Source organism: Ambystoma mexicanum, chromosome 1p, assembly GCF_040938575.1.
Source record: "Ambystoma mexicanum isolate Mex_15411 chromosome 1p, UKY_AmexF1_1, whole genome shotgun sequence".
NCBI lineage: Eukaryota > Metazoa > Chordata > Amphibia > Caudata > Ambystomatidae > Ambystoma > Ambystoma mexicanum.
The window spans coordinates 180,034,834-180,058,125 of NC_090921.1; the positions used below are offsets into that span (position 1 = coordinate 180,034,834).

General features: G+C 47.1%; 1 protein-coding gene across 12 annotated transcripts in view; it reads right to left on the reverse strand.

Annotated features, from left to right (window-relative positions):
* KDM6B (lysine demethylase 6B) overlaps window positions 1-23,292 on the reverse strand; it is a 2,050,345-nt gene that overhangs the window by 400,612 nt on the left and 1,626,441 nt on the right. Inside the window, exon 9 of one of the 12 annotated variants that reach the window (XM_069646245.1) lies at window positions 20,404-20,495. The exons of the other annotated variants lie outside the window; for them this stretch is intronic. The gene's annotated coding sequence lies outside the window, so the exon portion shown is untranslated. The remainder of the gene's footprint in view (window positions 1-20,403; window positions 20,496-23,292) is intronic. 12 annotated transcript variants of the gene reach the window in all.

A 23,292-nucleotide genomic window follows, 5' to 3' on the forward strand; every position in this document is an offset into this window, starting at 1 on the left:
GCTTGGAGTGTAGTGGGGGGGATAGGGGAGAGCAGGCGGAGGTCCTGATGGAATTGCTACAGGGATGAAAATTGAGCACCTGTGGAGAGACAAGACTGGTATCAACACCCTCAGGTCTTTTTAAAATGTCCTCAAACTGGCCTGAGAAATCAATGAACTCAGCCATCTTGTCCATACAAGCTTCAAACCTGTCCCAGGTCCATCCACATGAGCAGGAGGGATCAGGAGGGGGGAAAAGGCTGTGGAGTTGGGTCCTGATGCAGGGCCTCGGAAAGAGGAGTAGAGGCCTTAGAATAGTCTTCGGGTAAATTAGAGACCTCTTGGGGTCCGAAACGTGCAAACTAGCTGTAGAAAGCTTCTCCCAAGGCTTCGGGAGGGTTTGACGAGTGGACCAGTCTTGGCGCGTCTTTCGCACGCTTCCGTGACAGGCCGTAGATTTAGTGGGGGCACACGCTAAAGTGGAAGACTTCACGCCATGCATAGGCTGGTGCGCAGAGGGCACCGAATGGTGAGGTTCGGAAGCCCCCTGCCAGGGATTTTGACAAGCTGCAGGCGTAGAAACTTTCCTTGACAGATCTCCCAGGGGAAGTTTGTGTTGTGTGCTTTAAAGCAGGTAATGCGTATGTGTCTCTGTCGCCGGGGTGTGACTTCCAAATAGCACTGACGGTGGCAGGCTTGTCGAGGCCAGAGATGGACACGCGGGAGCTCGACGGCTCCACGGTTAGGTCAACTGCCTTTAAATAGGAGCCGCGGCTGCCGACAGGCTCCTCTTCTGAGGTGATGGCGGGTGAGTGACTCTCGGCCTGCATTGCGTAGGCAGTCCACTGTCGTACGCCTGTCTTTCAGGGACTTAGGCCAAAAGAGTTTGCAGGCTTTACAGGGACACATGTGATCACGAGGGAGACACCAATAACACCAGCGATGGGTGTCTTTCCAAGGGAATTTGCCACTGCAAGACAGGCAGAATTTAAACTGAGCTGTTCCATAACAGAGGGAAACGGCAAACAGCCCGAAAAAAAGGGGAAAGAAGAAGAGGTAGAGAAAAGGCATTCTCAAGAGAAGTCAGTCCAAACGGGGCTCCACTCTCCCTACTGTAAAGGCAGGGCCAGAGGGACAAAGCCACATGGAGAAAAGATTTCGAGCAGTCAAGGATGGACCGTCAGTGGACAAGTTCAGGCGTGAAACAGCAGTTGTAGGAGGCAAGCAAACCGGCGAAGAACAGGAATTAGTAATATAAAACTCTTATGAGCTCTGCATTATGTGCAACCGATTAGTTAGTTAGTTTTAGAAAAAAAAAAATCTGAGACTTCGATGCACAAAGAATATTGGATACACTGCACGTCACATTAGGGTTTGTGTTACAGTCACGCCCATGTCGACGTCCCTTTTACCACTGGATGTCGGCCTACATGCACAGCATGTGATTCTAAGCAGGTTCACAAGCATCATGATCTACATTGCTAATCCAGACAACTGCAAGAACCAGTAAAAGAAACTAAGAAAAGAAAAAAAAAACATTTCATTCACTATCTGAAAGCCATTGATTTGGGTTCATAGACCCCACCATAGACAAAGATTTTCCAGACAATCCCTGGGACATTTTTGGATGGATGGGGACGGAGTGGCAGAGGAATACTTCCCACCACACACTAATTAACATGTGGATATATAAACAGTTTATGGCAAACAGATACCACTTTCGCAGGGTGTTTTTACACACACGTCTTAAGGGCATTCAAAGGGTTCTGCTGTCCTTAGTCCATCATAAGGCCCCATTGACACAATAGTAACGAGAGCCCACTGTTCCTCATTTGCCACTGTACCCCTCAGATCCTCCTCAGTCCTTTCTTCTTGATAATACCCTTTAATAGGTATTTACAGAGTGATCAGGTATCACTTGTTCCTGCGTCTAATAAGGTTGGTGGGGCAATTAAGAGCTTGATGTAGATTCCAGATTTTTACCATTTCAACATTTTCTGCCTGGGGGCGTTCAACAGAGCATAAATGCATCAAGCTTAAGAGTAAACTAGATACCGATGGGTAGTTTCATTCTAAAAAGGGTGGATTTGGGACCTCCGCTAAAATCTCTAATACCGACATTCATCATGGACGTAGGCTGATTGCAAAACAGTAACAATATCTCAAATGGCCAATGACTAGTCCAATTCCAACTTATAACAAAAATGTTGTATATGTATTCAGTGAAGAATAAAAAAAACACCCAACACGTGTCTCGACCACTGAAGGTACTCTTCATGGCTGTTGAAATCATACATATTTTTTTACTGCATTCATTTTCTAAAGTGCAAGGGTAAGTAACACAAATTCTTCATAAAGACAAACTGAACAGAACCAGAATATGAGCAATGAATAGTGTGCGATTTACCTATCAAAATCAAAATGAATAATGTGAAACCAAATGAAAAACTGAATAAAAAATAAAAAAAGATAGAAACATAAAAAGATAAGACTATTAATTTCTGAATATACAGTTTCCGAGCACTAGACATGGCATACATTTCTTTTTTTTTTTTTTTTAAGTACCTTGTGTATTGGTATGCAATCCATGAAATGAGTGTCCCTAGCACCAAACAGCACATGTACAATGAACTCATCCTTCCAAAAAATTAGTTCACACTGAGGTTTGAGGTAGAGCGGGGAAAATGGGAGCAGTAAAGGACCAAAATATAAATGGACCACGACAAGGCTAGTCTTGCCACTAGGCTGCTGGAGAGAGCTAAAACTAAAGTGCAACCGAAACAGTGAAATTACAATTAAACTAAATGGCAGCATGAATCCAAAAACCTTCCCCCCACAAGCATGAAAAATCAAAGTAGTATAGTACCCAATCCTAAAACAGGCAAGACTCCTTAGATGCTGCTCTTCTAAACTGTACATAAACCTAGTGAGGTTAGTAAATAAATCATTTTGGAACAAAACTTTGATTGATACAACAGAATCAGTTTTTACTACCTCACTTAAAGTTTCGTACAGTGTGTTAGTGGGAGGATCACTTATTTTCCTAAACACTGATAGTTGTTTCCAGAGGTATCTATCTTTAAGAGATAGGAGGCATAGCTCACGAAAGATAACTGCATTAGGGATTGCCATCGATAGACCAAGAGGTTCTTTCCACAGTTTCCACTGGATAATGTTGAGACTCAAACTCCTATCATGGGTACAAATAACTAGGCCATACAAGAGGCCGGGCTCACATTTAGCAAGATAGAATCGCCTTAAGGGTAGCAATGAAAATGTACACACTAACTTTCGGGAATTTCATTTGCAATTTAAGTTTGCCCACCTTCTCATCCAGGCTCTGTTTCCACATTTTCAGGCTGGTCCTATTTGTGAAATTATAACCCAAATATGTAAATGCCTGTACCTGTTGCACCAGATCATCACCCATCCTCCAAATATAGGATTGGATGGTTCTTTTTTTTTTGATAGTACCGGAATCCGGGATTTGGATGCATTAGGCGAAAGGTTGACAACTGCATAATGTTAAAAAAAGGTCCATCGTTCTTCTAAGGCCGCGAGGGGTACGGTCCAATAAAATGAAATCATCTGCAAACGCCATCCACTCAATAGCCAAATTATCCAGCCTAGCTGGTGCAATGGAAGGGCCCTGCCACATCGCACACATAGGTTGAGGAGAGTTGGCGCAAGCACCCCTACTTGACTCCCACAAAAGTAGCAATGGCCTCCGACAGAGCACCTTCCTTCGTCAATCGAACTCTAACAAAGGTATTCGGATGTAGAAGGGCCAAGAGCTGAACAATCTTATGAGGAATCCTCATGGCCAACATTTTTTACCACAATCTAGCTCTCAAGCATTCGAGAGGTCTAAAGATGCCAAAAAGACCTCTCCAATATTAGACTGAGGAACCAAGTCTCTTATGTGGGCCAGATTATTATCATTCAAATTAGTTCCCAGACCTTCTCTGAAGCCGACCTGAAATTTATTATGGCAGGAGTTCACCCTTATCGCTTTGTTGAGGTCTCTTAGAAGCGAAATGCCAAAAACCTTGTTAGCCGCATCTAAGAGCGCTATTGGTTTATAGTTACTCGGGTTATAAACATCACCCTTTTTAAATAAGGGAATCCTGAATAGTATTGGTCTCGAAGATGTAATCAAATATGGGTTTAAGTAAATTTTCCCATAAGTCCGGTGCCGCCTTTATTACAAAAGGTGGTATGCCATCCGGACATGGCGCTCTAGACGGCTTAAGTTTGTTAATAGCCAAAGTAATGTCCCCAAGGTCCAACGAGCACTCTCCCTTAACTGGAGATCCCAGATCCATGTCTAAAGCAGTTACAGATTTTAGAGGGGGGGGCAGTGCGAATGTCTTAGTGTAATTAGTGTGCCAATCCTACGCTTGAATCGGACAGTCCAGCAGTCTATCTATAGCGGGGGTTAGGGTGGTGTTGAGTCGCCCAGAATTTACCCTCCCTACCCTTACATAACCTTTCCATCATCTGCTGATGGACTCTAAGATTGGTCCATTTTCAGTGACTTGACAAAGTTTTTATGTTTCAGAATTATCTTTTTTTTCATCACTTGAGATTCGTTAAACGTAAGGGAAAGTTTCTTAAGAATCATCAAATCCTTACGTTTCAGTTTGGATTTCTGGAGTCCCAGCTTACGTTTTCAGGTCTATGTAAAGCAAGCCCACCCGCCTTGCTAATTTTATAGGCGCAAGACATAATATTATTGTAGTAATTCCCCCCAGACAATAGGACCCCAACCCCTGGGTTTAGATGAGAAACTATTGCCAAATGCTCCAGAATAAGGGAGTTCACTTTCCTAACCGTATTCGTATTCCAAATGACCGTTTTCCCTTGTTTTGCAACTGTAAGGCCCATATACTCTGGTCTTACTTGAAGGTCTGGAAGCGCCAGGGTCAAAGTAAAGAGTAGTGGAATGTGATCACCCAAATCTACATCTAAGTGTGTCAAATTACCACAGGTTTGCTTCCAACCATTAGAGCAGAGGTCGCCAAACAGTCGATCGCGGGCGACTAGTAGCTCGCCTGAGCCTTTTCAGTCGCCCGCGCTGAAGATACCGAAAAATAAACATTTATCCTAAGTTATATTATTTAATGGTGGTTTTTGCAGCCATGTTCCGTGTTCAGGATCAGAACCCTAGTCGGCCCAATTGCAGGCAGAGAGCTTGGCTACTGTGCCACTTGGAACTGCTTGTAAATCCACTGACAAAATGTCAGTGTCATGTTATGCTTCTGCAGGCCGTCTGCAGTACCACAGTTGGCCTTGTGCGCCCCCACGACAGTCTTTCTTAAGCAAGCTGCTCTTGTTTGCCAGAGATGTTGGAGGGGCTGAGGCAGGATCAGGATCATTGTGACCACGCAATGAAAATATCACAGTAGCACTGCTGCTCGCCTGGAAATGTTCAAAATAATATTTTAAAAAATGGTGCAATTTCTTTCCAAATTCCACACCTTACATTTCCACTTTAAATCACTTCCATGACACAAGTACACCCACTTTTAGTACATTAAGCAATCCATAGACACGCTGTACAGTAGAAGCCTACCAGGGTAGTTCAGCAGGTTGACAGACCGATGCTGAGATGTTATATATTCAAAACTACAGGTTGTTAATCGTATGACTTTTTGCAATGCATTATAAAAAAAGGGCTATACAATGTGTTTGGCCAGGGTATGGGTTGGGCTGGTTGCTTGCTTATATTTAGGGCTGAGGTGGGGATATTTCTGCCCCTGTGAAAATCAAAAGTTGGCACCCATGAACCCACAGTTTAATTTCCTAAAAACTGCTGTCAGCATAACAGAAGCATTTGTGATTAACCAGTTTGCCAAGCATATAACATCTTTATAAATATATCTTGTGCTAAAACACAGAGGGGCAAACAAATAGTAATGATGTGTTATTTATATAGCGCCTTAATCCAAAGCGCTTTACAGAGCACATATTTACATGCAATATCACCCAACTGAAATTGGTACGTGTATCGACATCAGAAGGATGAAAGGCTGAGTTGGCCTTGCTGGGATTTTAACCTGCGACCTGCAGATCACGCTCCGATAGCAGCAGCGAGCGCTCAACCCGCTGAACTATCTTACTGGCAAATAACAGAATATGTGTGGTGTCTGACAAAAAAAAACATTTCAAAGAAAACTTTTGAACGCAAGCAACATTTTTCAATTTGGAAATTACTTTTTTTATTTGGAAAATAATAGTGTGCCTAGCATGTAGAAAGCCTGCATAAAACGCAAAGGGGCACAAAAATTACAGGATATTTGTATGGTAGTCCAACAAATATCTGTCTTTTTGAGACAGCTACTAATAAATAATAATGCAACAATGAGGTTTTTGAAGTTCTTAATATATTTGTGAAGGCATAGGTTATTCCATCTGTTTATAGAGGGGAAATAATCGAGCCAAAACAATATTGGTAAAAATTCTGAGGCTCCTAAATATCCCCACCCCGATATCGTCCGCTAGTAGCTCTCCACTGTTGGCATCCACTACAAGTAGCTCTAGCTAACGTAAAGGTTGGAGACCCCTGCATTAGAGACATAAAAGAAATCAATCCTAGAGCCATTAGATCCCCCTCTTCCAGGTATTTTTAGGTAAGTTACAATCAATGGAGTGATCCATCATTCCCAAGTCCCAGGTCTCCAAAAGTTTATCCCATGGTATTTCTCTCCTAAGATTAGAATGAAGCACCCTACGGAAAGCCCCTCTCTCATTCCACATAAATCCTTCTGCACAAAGAGTTAAAATCACCTCCCATCACAATACGATCGCTGAAACCCTTCTCATACCAGTCTCCCAGAATCTCTCCAAGGGTGTCTTCCACTTTTTCGCAAGGTACCCTCAGAGGATTCCAGTACAGGTTCAGCAAAATAATTGGATCTAATCCATTTCCTGAAAATAAAGCAATACCTAGGAGCCATTCACTATTATAAATCATTCTACATTGAAGCCCCAAATTACATTCAATGTGAATAATCAAAACGCCACTCGGCCTCCCTGCTACACCCCTAGAAGCTGGATGAGAAAAAGTATAAAAGCCTTCCATGTGAATTTCATTGAGCATCAGTTTCTTGAAATAAATAGATGCGGGGGAGAGTGTAAATCGCACACTTACTCATGAATTTATTCAAGTTTATACCCCCACATGAATTCCATTAAATGGTGTCAATATTAATATTGTCAGGGACAGCCTAATCCCTGTCTAAGGGTATCCAGGGTTTTAAGGGCAGGCTTTAACCAGGACCAATCCTGACCGTGAAGGAGACTAGAGATCAAAGTCAATACCGAATCAGAATTTATAAGTGTATTAGGTTCCGAGTGTATAGTTTGTTCTGTTTGAATATTGCTGGGTTCCTTGTATTCCAGGAAGCTAATCGCCTCTTTAGAATTGGCTAAGGTTAACAGACCCAAACCCAAGGACTCAAGGTTTTTTTCTTGTGCTTGTACCATATCGGCCATCATCTCCGAATGGAAACTACTTAGCATTCAGTGATTATTACGACCTGGGAGAGCTATAGCGTCTATATCATCGGTTGTTATAGAACGGAGTAGTGGTATTTTTTTTTAAACAGCTTTAGTAAATTCGTTCTATTCAAATTAGCCAATGAGTCAGCCTTGTTGTTATTAATCCAGCCAACGATCTTCCCTGTGTTATTCATCAAGGCTGGCTATTTAAATACTTGCTGCTCCTTAACATTAGATATAGGTGATTTTACTATCGGATATTCCCGTTTCTCCCGAGTATTCATAACCTGGGTATTTATGGGGCTCTTACGTATATTGTTAGGGGTTAATCCACACTGATTATTGGGCATAGGATGTACCCCACTAATCACAGAGATATCCAGGGGTATAACAGGAACCAATCACTGCGAACTCGGCAATATGCTCATTTGTTGAGAGCCTGTGGAAATTCTAGCATGTTTTGTGTTAACTATTTTACCAAAGGCTGTCATCTTAGTTTGCTTGGTTTGGGGGCAATCTTGTCCTGCCCTAAATTGATTTCCCTCTCCGGTATCAGGGATTATATTTTCATCTCCACCTGTCGGTAGGTGTTCCTTGTTACCTCCCCCCCCCCGATCCGGCCCCTCACCAATTCTGGTAATAGTGTCACTACCACTTGGTTGATCCTATTGTGCTGGTATGTTTCTAATAGCTTTAAGGTTTGAATTCCTATCCCTAATTTTTGTGTTGGATTTTTAGTTTTTTTTCAACAACCTAGCCTCCCCACCCCCTTTGTTTCCGCCTCATTAATATCATAATTGGTTGTGTTGGGAGGTAATTCTCCCTGCAATTAGGGTCTTGGCGAAAATGAAGTTTCCTCTTCCGGTTCAGTTGGTATTTTCTTCGTATACTTGGATTTTTGTTTACACTTTACCCCCCTTTTCGGCAGAGTCTGTCTTCACTACTAATATTCAAACACTCCCCCTCATTAGAAGGTTCAGTGATGGGCTCCTGGTCAACCCCCCTCTACTATCGCCATTGCATCTAAGAGTGCCGAGGGACTATCAAGACCCCTCCGTCAATCATGATGCTCGTTATTTTGTTTTAACTTCCCTCCCAAGCATGGGGTTTCTTGGTCTCTTGCCACTCTATCGGAAGTGCCTGGGCGGTCCCCTGTAAGCATACATTCCAGCAATGTGGTAATTTTGACATCCATAGTGGCCAGCCTAATATTTTGTTCCTCCCTAAGTTTATCAAATCAATTATTCTCTTTGATGTTGTGGTCGTTCTTTGTCTTACCTTCCACAAGACCTTCTAAAAGAGCCAATTGTGTTATTAATTCGTTAAAAGCCGATTGTTGTCCTGCCAGGGATCCACCTAGAGTTTCCCCGAATCTCAGCCAAGATGTTAAGAGTCAGGTTCAGACTAATGTGCAGGTTAGATAGAAGAGGAAATAGATATTCTCCTCCACCTCCATTTCTGGGTGAATGATTTTTCTGACTACCCCTACATGCGGGTCAAGTTTCCAATATCTCCTTATCAGGTTCAGTGGATCCATCCCTCGTTCCCGACCGATCATTCAAACCCACTCCTTCCGTTTGGGTATTACAATCTTTTACACCAATAGGAGGATTCACCGTCTCCCGATCTGGTATTATGAGGTTGTCGTCCTTACCACCTGAATGACCCCTAAAGGTATTATTTCCTATGCTTTTAGAAAGTACTCGAGCTGGAGCCTCCTCAGACAGACTCCGCAAACCCTTATGATTAGAAAGTGAGGGCCCCAACGGCATCTCTAAGTCAATGATTTCCTTAAGGATGTCCCCCGTGGCATCCGCCATTTTGTAGGGGAGGAATGGTCCAAAAGACCCCCCCTTGCCTACACCTCCACCCCAGGTGAGGGCCATGGCTCAGCGGGCGTCCCCTCCTTACCACCAGGGCCCAGGTGGTGGATGGCTCACCTGCTGTGGACATTGCCCGCACGTATTGAATTTAGCTAGGCCTCAGAAACCATTTCGTCTACTAAAGATGGTGTGAGCTCAGCGCACTGTAGCGCGGCCTCCACCTTCGGAAAGTTTCAGTTCTCCCTGTCGCCGCAGCACCATGGCAGATCCGCTGCGAGCCCGTTCCCACGAACAAGACGGACATGATCTAGCGTAATACACTAACATTGTAACAGTTCACCTTCCGCAGTGTATCACTGCTCCCAGAATGACCCGGTCAGCAAGGCCTGGGTGATGGGAAGATCTGTAGAATGGTCTTCTGATGAAAGCAGAAAGGTACCCAAAAATATGAATGTCAAAAACCACTTTGTCCTTTCCATACAACCACGTTTACTAAAGAAACCTGCAAAATTGTGTAATTATAGTACATGATACCAGCCGTGAAGGACCCACACCCCTGTAGGGGTGTGCAAGTGATAAAAGCATTCCGGGGGATTATTCTTTATATGTATCATTGAAAGCCGTACACCCCGCGGTCCCGCGCCATAACTGAACTAATGCTGCTAGAGTACACAAGAAAACGAATGTAACCCTACAGAGGGCACATGTGAAGAGTGTGCGAGAATGCACTCGTCACGCGTGTATGTCTAAGCCCCTTATGTACCACCACCGTCACGAACAGTGGCGGGTTACTTTCTATGTACTCCACCAACCCTGCTACTACCTCACTTACTGCAAATATATTTGCATATAACTAAATACTGTAGTTGTTAAAACATAGTGTACGAATAAGGTGCCCAGACTGTATATAATCGAGACACATTCAGCAAAGTTGAAATGCATGTTTTAAAAGTGATTTGAATAAGTATTATAGAGCATTCAAATGTTTGTGATGTTTTTACCTAAAGTCGGCAAAACACGAGGGAGATACCTTTGTGAATATGTGCAAGGCCATTCCCCCTCCCACCCTGCAAAGACTGCCAAGCATGAGAGCAGAGGCCCGCGCTGCTCCACCTCCCCCAACTAGACTGGAGCCTCTTCAAAGATGTGTAGCCCCCTCTGCAGCACCCGAGGCCACGGGCCGCCACCTGCTTATTTGCAGCACAGCAGTAAACCCCTGCCTGAACCCACGCTTCCAAAGGCGCCCCCTCGTAAACCCCACAACCCACCTAATCATCTTAGACTTATGGCCCTGTGCAATCAGGACACCCAACACTGTGGCAACACACAGCGGCACATTTATAACCACATCTAACAAGACAGGGAGGCATGTACCGTCCGTCCCATGCCCTGAAGCTTAGCCCCTCAACCTATGGCCCCGGTCAACAGGACACTGGTAACCTTGCCCTGACGAATGACCATCAGACCCCTCACAAGGTGCATTCCTCCCGTGTTGCATTAACCTGTAGAATAACCTATTGGAAGATTTACCAAAGAAGATAATATTGCAATGACTGAATGACTGCGGTGTGCATGGCCTAGGGCAAATAAGTCAGGAAAAGACATTCATCTCTGACACTGGCCGCGATGGCACAACAACACCGCCCGGATGAACTCTGCCAACCTGCCAGGCCCAGCCCAACCCACGAGGCTGACCAGTGACGTTCTCCAGCCACGGCCAACCACATCGCAGCAGCACCTATAGTTAATCGTCGCCACCCAATCCCATTGAACTTGTGCCCCCTATAGTGTGTAGGTTCTTATGACGTTTTTTGTAAATATATACGCCTGTCTTTGCTATTGTCAGACAGAGCGCTCTCGGAGTTTGCAGAGTTCTTTGCATGCCCTATTCTGATTGATAAACTCCCATTTAAGCTCACCCGCACTCGACCTTGGCCTTATTCCCAACCTGGGAGAGTCTGTCATTGTCTCTCATTGCGGGGAGGATCGTGCTGGCTGGGGGACGCTCGCCTTCAATTTGCATAAAGGAATCGTCCATATCCACCTCCCCGCCTCCTTGATTTAGGTTTTGGCGGCATGGAGTTGGGATCCCTTTAAATCTATCACCCCAACTAGAATATTTAGTCGGATTCAGCAAATTTGAACACAGCGTCATATCTTGTTTGGGGTCCCCAAATATAAATACCGCTGGGGAAATACGAGTAGTAGAATTCTTTTCAGGTAAATACTTCCCCCTTAACATTTTCTGTTGTACAACCACTAAAGGAGTCAAAAAGGAGGACCACGTTTAGCTTTCATTGTTTTCCTCACGTCTGCCTCCTGGAATGGGTAGATGCATGAAAGCGGACCACCCTTTTGGTACCAAGCATACTTTCCTGTAGACATTCATACCTACTGGCAGACATGTCCATATTAACTGAGCATGCCTCTATAGGTGTAGAGCCCAATTTTTCTATATCTTTTAAGTTCTCCAAAAGGACTAGTGTATTACTGACGGGGGCCTCTCATTCCCCTTAATGGGCTCTATGGATGTAGGATTTTCGCCCCTTTCATGGATTGAATCTACCGGTGTACCACCGGCAAGATTCTCTTCCATAGGGGCTTAGATTCCCCCCCCCCCTTCACAATCCAATATAAGTACCTGTTGTGTTTCCATCATCTTATTCTCTTGAATCTCTACCGATCCAAAGCAACTTCTCAGCACCAGCATAATTAAGTGAGGAGGCGCTAGAGAGTACTAGTCAGTAAGAGAAAGAGAAAAGGGACAGAGAGGAGAAATACTCTAAGAAGCTCAACAGGAAATGGAGAGCTAAAGTTAAAATGTCTATATAGAATCCGTAATTAGAGCACATGCACTCTAAATTAATATCTGAACACACTGGTTATAGAATAATACGAGATAAGAGTACAGACTCAAATGACCCACACCTAGAATATTAACCACCAGAGGAGAGCAAACTCGCAGCCCCTAGGGTAGTACCTTCATTCAGTTAGTATAGAATAAAGTACTCTAAGAAACATCACAGGAAATAAAAAACTAAAGTTAAAATATCTTTAAAAATCCTCATTTGGAACACAAGCAAATCTCAAGTAAAATCGAAACGCAGGGTTTATAGAAGGATACCAGATAGAATTTACACAATCAAAAGGCCAGTACATAAATTAGTAACCACCAGGGGAGAGCATTCCTCGCAGCCCAAAGGGTAATAACTTCACTGAAAAAGTTGGGATAAGAATAATTTGCAGGTTAAATCTGTTCTTGCCACATTTAAAAGAGAATACAATGTAAAAATATACAAAAATATATGTATAATTTATTAGCTGTCCTGGGAACGCCCGATAGCTAGAGGAGCTGCCTTAGTCCAGCCACTAAGTTCAAGTTAGTTTCCTCCTATAAGGAGGTTAAAAGGAACCATAAATGTCCCAATAACTCAAAATCAAAAGCAAACAGCAATTCCCTGCTTGCCATCAAAAGTGGAAAGGGTGAGCAGTAGCTTGACTCAAAGAGAACAACTCTGCAATCTCCCAGCAAATAACGTAGCAAATCAAGGTCTAGTAAATTCTGATGTATTTTTTTCCCTTTTATGTGATCTCTCACCGGGAAGGCCTTTTATCTAGCGCACCTTCCTTAAAGCGAGATGGCTGTTGTATAAAACGCCTACCTCTGCGGCGCACCACCTCTGTAGAAGGGACAAAAGGCTGGGAGACTCTGTCGACTCCGTTACAGCAGCGCTGATCACCCGAGCCACCAGAGCCAAACAGGTAAACAGCTCGACACTACAAAATGCACCGCCCTTTCCACCGCAGCCGGTAAAGAACAGTGGCAATTTAACAATGAATATATGAGATGTCAAAGGAGTTAAGAGGTAGGATGTTGCATTACAAAATGTGCTATGAACATTAGGGCAGAGACTGAGGGCAATGTGAGAATCAGGCCGAGGAGAAGATAGGTCGAGATGTAGCAAGTGGGCAAGTAAGAGAAATTGAAAAAGGGTGAAAATGAAAAAAGTTGGCAAGATGGGGAGTGAGAATATGAGCGATAAGAAAGGAAGGGGGAGCGATACAGCACAGCAAGAGGACACTGCACCCCCACTGATGCAGCCCCTCCCGACTTTAGACATTAATGGAGGAGTCTTTTACGGAAGATGAAAATGAAATAAAACCGAGGAGATGAGTAAAGAGAGAGAAATATTCAATCATCTCAGTCATCTCATATGACCAAAATTGAAATAAGCGCAAGTAAAGGACCCTTCAACAGAATCCATCCTCCCATTAAGTACTATGGACGTCCCTGATCCTAACCCCAACACCCAACCCATGGTACTTCAGAAACTCCCATCCCACACAGGCATCAAGCCCTCCCCATTACACTCCAATGGGTTTTATGATCTTCAGACGCTCACAAGCACAGAGCACTACACCAGTATTCCTTGCAAAATGTGCTCCTCAGTCAGAATCCACAGCATTGTGAGAGAAGTGGGAGACATGCAAGTGAAGGCCATGAACGCTGTAAATTCGAGCAAGCGAGTGACCGGGCACTCAAAATGCAGAACAAGCAAACAGAGGGAAAAAAAAGCAAAGCATGAGAAAACAGTGGCAGAACTACCACAAGGTGGAACAAGCAAGCTGCATTAAATGTTAAAATACATCTTGTGGAAAGCCACATCGATGCAGCAGTCACAAAGGAATGCCCGTCGCTGGCAGAAAAGAATGTTGAGTAAACAAATTTCAGCCAAGGCAAGGAAGGAAAGAGGAGTAACCCTATGCAGAGCAAATAGACTAATTGGAGACTAAGTTGCAGGAAAGATAATCAAAAAGACAAACAACGCAGGGCCTGAATATGTGTAGGAGCACAGTATTACCCCAGTTCTCAATCACTCAATCTGAATCCCGATAATTTCCGATTTTAGAATTCGACTTTATCAGGGAAATCACAAGATCTCTCAGATGATGTTGGAAGTCAGTTTTCTGACCTCAAACAATGGTATATGGGACCAAGGCAGTACTGTTCTTTTCGAAGAAAGCAGGGTTACTTGAGCGCACATCCAGTTCAGAGGTCCCAAGGGGGTGAAATCGGGTGTGTGATGGTGTTGAACAAAATGAACAAGGATATCTTTGGGCTGCAGAGGAACGATAGCAAGGACTGCGCACTGATTACTAGTCCACCAGTCATCAATTCAGTGGTGCACATTTGGAACAGCTTACCACTGATCAAGGAACCATTTCTTGACAACTCTTTGTCAAAAAGTATTCCTGTATTCAAGTCTCCATTATCTGAGAAACATAGCATCAAAGAGTATGTAGACCTCTATTAAGTAAGCGTGAAAGGACAAACACTGCAAGCCTCGCATTTAGGAACAGGGCTTTCCTAGAATCCGAATACTTTACGTTCGAGCAAGAGTCTTCCAGTGCATGAACACACAAACATAAGCAGGAGAAAAAAAAATACAGGTGACAAAACTCCAAACAGTGACCGGGATAAGGAACAAGTTACTTACCTGTAACTATTGTTCTCCAGCATGGGTCTGGCATGGATACACCTCGGTTGGGAATCCTCACTAAAAGAAAAACCAGTTTCACTTACAAACTGTCTATCTCTTTTAAACCAATCACTGTCCTCTGGGTCATACTGCCCCCATCCAATGACAGTCCTCTCCCGGGCCGCAGAAGGGATGGCGGGAGGGTTCGCATATGAATCCATGCCAGACCCATGCTGGAGAACAATAGTTACAGGTAAGTAACGTGCTCCTTCTCCAGAAGGATATCTGGCATGGATTCACATGCTCATGAATAACGAATACATAGCAGTATCACATTACACATCCATGGGAGGTAGCAATTACACTTACATCTGGAACAGACGCACCTCAAGTGAACAGGATGCGTAACACTTACTTGACCGACCCTGGATCCCCCCCCCCACCGCCCTCCCTGCAATCCCAGTCGACTCAGAACTTTGTGAAGGTGTGCGTGGCCCTCCATGTAGCAGCCCTACAGATGTCCAGCAGTGGCACACCAGCCGGGAACCAACCGATGACAATGCATGATGCAGCCGGAGAGCCACCTTGAGATGGAAGCCTTGGACAAGGCCTTCCCATGGTTCACAGGGCCAAAGTTCAAACAGTTGTGAAGTCTTCCAAAAACTCTTTGTGCGTGTCAAGTAGTTATTTGCATTTTTAAAGCGCTCACACAGCCCGGGGGCATCGAGGCGCTGTTACAGGAATATGTCTCTTGAGTATTTATAACGCTCTTAATACTCGCAGGTTTCAAAGCGCAGACCCGGGGATTGAACCTGTGTTGCTTCCTGTAGTCTTGTTTCCAAGGCGAGCACGTTGCCGCCGAGCTATCCTCCCGGGTAGAACATCAAGGAACGACCAACGTCCAGCGAGTGCAAGGCCCTTACAGCCGATGAAGGTTTCAAGAAAAAAAACAGGTAACACCAAAGGCTCTCGGTGGAATTCTGACAGAACCTTCGGCATGAAAGAGGGGTGCATCCACAGCACCACCCTAGAGTTGTGGAAAGTCAGGTATGGTTGCTTTCAGGATAGGGCTTGGATCTCACCCACTTTCGTGGCAGAGGTGATGGCCACAAGGAAAGCCATCTTACACGAGAGGGGCCTTATGCAAAGGCTAGAAAGGGGTGCCCATGAGCCTCGTCAGCACCACATTGAGTTACCACACCGGGGCAGGAGCCTTCACCGGGGGAAAACCTTAACAGTCCTTTGAGGAACTCCCCCGACGAGTTGGTGTTACCGAAGTGAAGATCTTCCCGAAGACCTGGTGTAGCGGGAGATAGCTGCCAGATGCACCTTGATAGGACCATCAGCGGGGTAATCTTCTGCGACTGGCACCATGTAGCGAAACGCTTCCACTTGCGACCGTATCACTTTGAAGTCGACGACGTCCTGGCCTTGGTGAGGACCTCTCTGCAGTCTGCAGGAAGCTCATACCACCAAACACTAGGGCTGCAGGAGCCAAGCCCTCAGGTTCAGCGATCCTGGGTCTTGATGCAGGATTGCGCCCCCTTCTCTGGTGAGAAGATCCGGATCTACCAGCAGCTTGACTAGGGGCGATGCCAACAGACTGAGAAGGTCCGGATACCAAATCTGCAGCGGCCATGCTGGGATCTTGCACAGACACCATCCGAGTGGGTTGATGACTCTTAGCAGGAGAGGGAACGGACAGAAGGCGCGCAGCAACAGTCCTGCCCACGGAAAGGGGAATGTGTCCCTCGGGCTCCACGTCCAGTGGAACCTGCTGGCAAGGTTCTTGAATTTGGAGTTATGTTGCTGTCGCAAACAGATCTTTCTCGGGCCTGCCCCACTCGGCGAACAGGCGGTCCACCTCATCATGACGAAGCTCCCACTGCTGGCAGGAGCACAGTTCCCTGCTGAGGGAGTCTGCAATGGTGTTCTTGACCCCCCACCAGGTTAAGAGGGACGAGGAACATACCCTGTCCGACGGCCCATCGCCACAAGCCCTGCCCCTCCTTGGAGAGCACCGGGGATAGTGTCTCCCCATGATGTAAAACATGGTGGTTGTGTTGTCCGTGAAGATCCTTAACGCCTTGCCTTTCAGGGACGGGAGGAACAACTGGAGGGCACAGAACACTGCCCGTAGCTCCAGGATGTTCATATGAAGATACTTCTCTGGCAACCACAGGCCTCTGGCGTGCAGATGTCAAGTGGGCCCTCACCATCCCTGTAGGGAGGCGTCCGTGGTGACTCTCCCGGTATGGCGGGTTCTGAAATCTCTTGCCTTGGGCGATGTTGGAGTGAACTCCCCACCTTACTATCGCCCGCCGGAACTAGTCGTTGAGCGAAAGCTTGTCTGTGAAGCTTCCGGACACCTGTATCCAGCGGGCGTCCATGAATTCCTGCAGGGGTCGCATCTGCAACCTGCACAGTCAGATGAGATGGATGCAGGACGACGAGCCAAGCGACGACTTGATGTCTCGCACCGTGGCTGTCCTCGGTCGACAACAATCGCTGCACCTTCCCCAGAATGGCTGCTATCCTCCCCTCCGACGGAGTTGCCAGACAAGACACCGTATTGAGCCTGGTGCCCAAGAACAGCAAGTTCTGCGATGGTGTCAAGTAGGGCTTTGGATAGTTCATAGAGAATCCCAGTTTCGTTAGTAGCCGGACGGTCCTCTGTGTCCTTGGGTCCGCTCCTGCAAGCGGGCACGAATCAGCCAGTCGTCCATGTTTGGGTATACATGTATGCCCTGTAGGCGTGGACGGGCCGCCACTGGTGCCAGGCACTTAGTGAACACATTGGAGGCTGACTACAAGCCAGTATGTAGGGCCTTGAACTGGTACTGCTGTCCCTGCACTACGAAGCCTAGAAACTTCGGTATTTCCTGTGGATGGGGATGTGGAAGTAGGCGATCTCCAGGTCCAGCAACGTCAGGAAGTCGCCTTTCCAGTTGGACTAGCACTTCTGACAATCCTGAATTATTTGGACTTGAGGTATTTGTTCAGACGTCGTTGGTCCAGAATGGGCCTCCATCCCCCTGTCTTCTTTCTGACCAGAAAGTATCTAAAATAGACTATGGACCCTCCCCCCACCCTGAGTCATTGGGGAACTAGCTCTATCGCCCCTTTTCCCAGCATGGCGGGTTCCTCCTCCAGGAACTGAGGGATGTGCTGCACCCAACGCGTCACCGGAGGGATTTGAAGACACCTGCACTGAAACTCCAGGGTATGTCCTTGGGCAAGAGCATCCAGCACCATCTGATCTTTTTCCACTCGCTGACGTACTGAGTCAGCCGGCATCCCACCGGAGTGCGCGGGTGGGGGGGGGGGGGGCTCAACGTCCTGGTTGGTTCAGGCTTCATTCAGTGCTGGCGTCCTGCCATGCAGGTGACAGCAACTCTGTCCTCTGCTACTATAGGCCTGGGATTGACCTCTGTACGCTTTGAGTCGTGGATGTGGAAGGCTGACGGTACCACGAGGAGAACCCTTTGGAAACCTGCTCCACTTTCCTCTGGAGGAGCCAAAAGAAGGGTGGTGCTGCTGGAGGGTGCCCTGGGAACGGACCGTCTCCACCTTGAAGGCATGTAGGGACTCGTCAAGGACTTTCCCAAAAAGGTGATCTCCAACAAAAAGCATGTCCAGTACCTTCGCTTGCACATCCTGGTGGAAATTAGTGGCCTTCATCCTTGGTGACGAAGGCAGCACAGTTCCTCATCTGCCTGAACCACGTGTTGGCAACGTTCAACGCGACTGTGATGGCGTGATCCGACGCTACCTCCCCTTCCTGGAAGGGAGCGATTGCGATCTTCTCATTAGGGAGGAACCCAAAATCTGATCCAGCTTGTACCACAGCTCGCCGTCAAACATGGCTAGGATCGCTAGTTAGTTAACACCTTGATGGTGGACGCTGCGGTGTAAATCCCTTTCCTTTCGATGGCGTCCATCTTCTTCCCCTCGCTGTCCGGACGGACTGAAGGGGTCTCTTCCATAGCTTGGGCCACGGCCTGATGCGGGAACTCCTTGCCCGCCCCCCCCCCCATCCCCCTTTTCCATCTTAAGGAGCTGGAACCGGGTTCTGAGACTGTGTACCCTTTTCTGGCGTGCCAGCAGACTTTGCCAAAGTCACTGCAGTTGTTTCGCGCCTCTGGGCAAGGATACCTTATGTGCTGTGGGGGATACCATCACAGGGTGTGCCCCCCCCCCCAGCCTTCGTGAGAGCAGCTGCCACCAACTCTATTGTCAAAGTCTTATCCTGTGCCGATTGGGACTTCTTGGGCAGTTCAACCTTCTCCATTTGCGCCTTCTCCTGCGATGGCCGGCTGGAGATGGAGGTGGAGGGTGACTTTGATCACGCCGCAGCAAATCCAGTGGACTTGAACTTGCAGTTGTTTGCTTTGTCTTGGGCCCCCCACAGCTGAGGCACCCTGAAAGGACTTAGAAGACGGCGCCTCGGACCGGCCGGTCTTGGGCGACGCATGACCTTGCTCGGAGCACGGGTAGAGGCCATGGCGTTCAACCACACCAGCAGTCTACTGTGCCTATCTTTCACAGTCTTCTTGGAGAAATCAAGGCATATCTCGGAGTCCCCTTCTTTGTGGTCTGGTTGCAGTCAGAGGCATTGCATGTGCCGGTCTTCAATAAACACATTCCACAGCCTGAACTTGGTGCAGGACTTGAAGATGGATCTTCCCTCCTCCTCCGTCATAGTCGGAGGGCACGAAGTAGGCGCAATGGCCTTCTGGAATTTTTGACGATCTTCGCCCTTGAAGGGTGCTGAAATTCAGTGACAATGGATTCCTGCTGCCAGCAGATGGAGAGGAGGGCACACAGGCTCTTTCGTAACAAAAATAGAACCTTTTTCCATCGAAAAACATGAAAACACAGAAGTAGCTCGCAGAGCAAACTCGAAGACTCCCAACACTGAAGCGTGTGATATAACTCTGAAGATGGCTGCCAGAGGAGGGGCTTAGGGAGCGGACCGTCATTGGATGGGGGCAGTATGACACAGAGGACAGCGATTGGTTTAAAGGAGAAAAGACTAAGTGAAAGTGGGGATTCCCAACCCGACAGGGACTATTCATGAGCATGTGAATCCATGTCAGACACCATGCTGGAGAACCAGATTTGGATCCTTAAACAAGACGGCCTTCCAATGATGCAAGGGGGTGAACAACCTAGCGGGTGCAAGAGCTTTCAATGTTTGAGACAACACAATCGACCTCGGATGGCAGAAGCTGGCACCAAAATGTAGGTGGATAGGAGAAACCCGAGGAGGGGGAGCCGTTTCCAGCGGCAAGAGGTTGCTACAAAACCACAGCCAAGTGAAGCTGGTTTTAGTGGGGTTAGAATTAGGGTTGGCTTCTTTCTGATTCCACTCGCAATGGTATGAGACAAGCTCAAGCAACTGAACACAAACCGGAATGGATGGAGGTAACCGGTCTAATAGATACGATCACTGCTAAGAAGCCACCACGCCCTTCCAGCGCCACACACACACACACACACAACACGCCCTTTTCAATGCCTAGTACTACATGCACATGTTCCATTCTCCATTTAAAAATATCTGAAAGTTACCAAAGGCAGAATTAAAAAGAAATAAGCGGCAGCCGTAGACCTACCGGTAAATCGTGTCCAAGTATCGCAGCAGTCACAATTCACAGCGCTGGGACCAAGTGACAGCCATTGCTCCAGTTACTGTTTTCTAAGCAGCCTGCAAGAGAAGAGGCTGATCAATACAGTCGCCTTTAATACTCCTGTGAGTGGGACTGTATAAAAGAAATAAGTTGCTTACTTGTAACTCTTGTTCTCCAGCATTGGTATATTTTGTTGAGTCACATGCTGTGAATATTCACCATCGTCAGGCTGGGAATCCTCAAGTAACAGAGCAGATTAAAGTGACTGCAGTTTTCAGTTTAAATTTAGTGTTCTAGAATAGTCATTTTGGGCCAAGCTGCATAAAGTCAATAGCAAGGGCTCGCTCAGCTCCACCCCGAGAGGCCATCTTCAGATTTTGGCAAAGCACACGTAAAGTGGCAGTATAAGCCACGAAGACCCAGAGGGGTAGCCGGGAGGGTCACATGGGAATCTACGCAAGATACCAATGCTGGAGAACAGGAATAATAAGGAATTAAGAGTAACTTATTCCTTATCCAGCATTGGATCTTTAGTAATCTATTCACAGCATGTGAATCAACGAATCAGTACCACATAACCAAAATAAAAATGGCAGAGGCAAGCTAGTAGAAAACGTACCCCAGGAGGCACGGACCTTCCGCAAACAGGTTGCATAGAACCACCTGACCAAGACTGTCGCAGAATCCTGGTCGGCGCAGAAATAAAGCGAATAAATGTGTTCACAGACCTCCAGGTTGCCGCCCTGCAGAGGTCTAGCAGGGGAAATCCAGAGAAAACTGCCGTAGTGGCAGCCATTGCTCTGGTCGAATGAGCTCTAGGTCTGCCTACTGATAACGGAAAGAAATGCAGTAGACATCCACCTTGCAGTTAGACTCGGCGAGCGCCTTGACAGGACCAGAGGGACAAACTTCAAAGAGTTGAGGGGTCTTTCGTACTGTCTGTGCAAGCGATCTGTTACTTTAAAGCATGCACGACATCCCAGGAATGTAAAGATAGTTTCGCCTTAGAAACTGGTGCTCCTAAGAAACCAGATAACCATCGGTTCATTGGGGTGGAATTTTGAAGGCACCTTGGGCACACATTTTAGACCAAAGAGAGGTCACAGACGTAGAGTGGTTGTAACTGGATATCGCTGCCAGGTGCGCGATGGAGGAATGCACCACGGCCAATAGGTAAGATAGATGGCAAAAGGTCAAGGATCTGCACAGCATCCCAAGTTGTAAAACGCTTCAATTTGCTCTTGTAGCAAGCAAGCATAGATTTGGTGTGGGCCCACACCAGTATGCCCCTGCAGTCCCGATACAGTGCGATGGAGCCGAAGTCTAAAGGAGCACAGGTGCCAGGAAGTCAGGTTGAGAGGGGCTGGGTCGTGATGGATATCTGAACCCCTGCTCCTGGAAAGCAGATCGTGCCGAGGGGGGAAGTCTCAGCGGGACAGAGGAGGAGAGGGCAAGTATGCCGGAGTTCAAAAACTGCCTCAGCCAGGCAGGCCATAACAAAAAGGAGGAGATGGCTGGAAGGTTTAGAACGAACAAGTTACTTACCTGTAACTGCTGTTCTACAGCATGGGTCTGGTATGGATTCACATGCTCATGAATATTCCCTGTCGTCAGGCTGAGAATCCTCAGTAAAGAAAAAAAATCAGTTTCAGTTTTGTTTCTGAACTGTCTTTCTCCTAATAACCAATCTCTGGTCTCTGGGTCATACTGCCCCCCGAGCTAATGACTGCCCTCTACCTAAGCCCCTCCTCAGGCAGCCATCTTGGGATTTGGTAGCACGTAAATTGGCAGTAGGACCAAGTGAAGAGCCGCAGAGGGGTAGGAGGGAGGGTTCGCATGTGAATCCATGCCAGACCAATGCTGGAGAACAACGGTTACAGGTAAGTAACTTGTTCCTTCTCCAGCATGGGGTCTGGCATGGATTCACATGCTGACGGATATAAGAATACATAGCAGTACACACATGCACAGCCACAGGAGGGGGCAAGGTTCAACATTAAGCATCTCTTACCTCCTCACCAGGCCCACCTTCAGGCGAACAGGTTGCGCAGCACTGCCTGGCCGACTCTGGACTCCTCCCTGGTATCCGGGTCGACGCAGTAGAATCTCGTGAAGGTGTGCGTCGACCTCCACGTAGCAGCCCTGCAGATGTCCAGCAGGGGCACACCAGATAGGAACACCGTGGTAACAGCGATCGCTCTGGTCGAATGGGCTCTCAGAAGCGGTTTGCCAACCGGTGACGGGGCATGATGCAGCCAGAGAGGCATCTGGAAATGGAAGCCTTCGAGAGGGCCTTCCCTTTGTTCACAGGTCTAAAGTTCACAAACAGCTGTGAGGTCTTCCGAAAACTCTTTGTGCGGTCCACGTACAACTTCAGCGCTCTAGCTACATCCAGCGAGTTTAAAGTCCTCTCGGCCGGCGACGGGAAGAAAACAGATAACACCAAGGGCTCGTTGAGATGGAAGTCCGACGGCACCTTGGCCATGAAGGAGGGCTGCGTCCACCCTCATCTCATGGAAAGTCAGGTGTGGGGGCTTGCAGGAGAGGGCCTGGATCTCTCCCACTCACCGTGTGGAGGTGATGGCCACAAGAAACCATTTTCCACGACAGGAACTTCAACGGTGCCGAATGCAGAGGAACGAATGGTGGCCCCATGAGCCTGGTCAGCACCACGTTGAGCTCCCACGCCGGGGCCGGAGCCTTCACCGGCAGGAACGATAGTCCCTTCATGAACTCCTTCACCAGGCGATGGGACCACAGGGATGAGCACCCCGGAGTTCTGGTGTAGCGGGATATAGCCGCCAGATGGATCTTGGAGGCATGGGCCAGCCCCGCCTTGGCCAGCAATAGCAAGTACGGCAGCACTTGAGGGGC